Source organism: Volvox carteri, assembly GCF_000143455.1.
Source record: "Volvox carteri f. nagariensis unplaced genomic scaffold VOLCAscaffold_78, whole genome shotgun sequence".
NCBI lineage: Eukaryota > Viridiplantae > Chlorophyta > Chlorophyceae > Chlamydomonadales > Volvocaceae > Volvox > Volvox carteri.
Window position 1 is genome coordinate 496949 of NW_003307621.1, and position 891 is coordinate 497839.

Consider the following 891-nt stretch of genomic DNA (forward strand, 5'->3'; position numbering starts at 1 on the left):
TGCTTTCAAACCTACCATGCACAAAAGAAAGATGAAAAGGGAGACATCCTTGCTCAAACCACGACATTCGTTGCAAACGGAAGGACTAGTTCAAAGCAGGAAAATAAGGGAGTCCAAGGATATGGAGGATCGGGTCGAGAAATATGGTTGTCATGGTGGAAGTTGTCCGTTGGAGATATGTTTGGTTGGAAGAGGTTGGCAGATGTTGATCCAGTTGGTGGACAGTTGGTGGACAGTTGGTGGTGACCGGCCGGTTTTATTGTCGTCGCTGGGTTTTGTGGATGGTAGCTAGCGTTATCTAACCAGCCAGCAGCTGCAGCCAGTTATATTGCCTAAATGGGCTACGCTATGCAGCTATCAGCCAGCAGCCAACAACCAGCATCAGCGAGTGTGCGCGTGTCACGGCTGTTGCCGCGCGTGTACAGTCTGTCGTGTTTTCGTTTGTGGTGCCCACAGCCCTGGTTGTGCACAATTGATTTTCATTTGTTTGGGGATTACCTAATTAAGGGGAGGCTACACCTTATTAAATAATAGATGAATAAATAAAGCTGAACCATGATATCTATTTCCGCTTTATTTATTTACTTATTTATTTACTCTGTTTTAAATATCTTATTATAGATTAGTAATGCGCCTCAGCCTAATGAGCTAAGGCGTGCATTAGGGTGCCGGGGTTGTAGAGGTTATGGGTTTTCCCAGGCCTTTGCACCTCCTGTCACCGTATTTTTACTTTTTTCATTATGTAGTCAGCAGCAGCAGCAGCAGCAGCAGCCGGCAGATCAGTAAGCAGCTGCAGCAGTGGCCATGGCCCGGGCCCTTTATCGCCAGGGTTTGCGGCAGCTTCCCTGGTGCCAGGACCCGAATGCAGGGTCGACTGGCTGCCGGGACTCG

At 48.3% G+C, this 891-nt stretch overlaps 1 protein-coding gene across 1 annotated transcript in view; it reads left to right on the top strand.

Moving 5' to 3' along the window:
* The window catches only part of VOLCADRAFT_98890 (uncharacterized protein), a gene marked incomplete at both ends in the record, with an annotated part of 7490 nt that overhangs the window by 4697 nt on the left and 1902 nt on the right, over window positions 1-891 (top strand). The gene's annotated exons all lie outside the window — the stretch shown is intronic.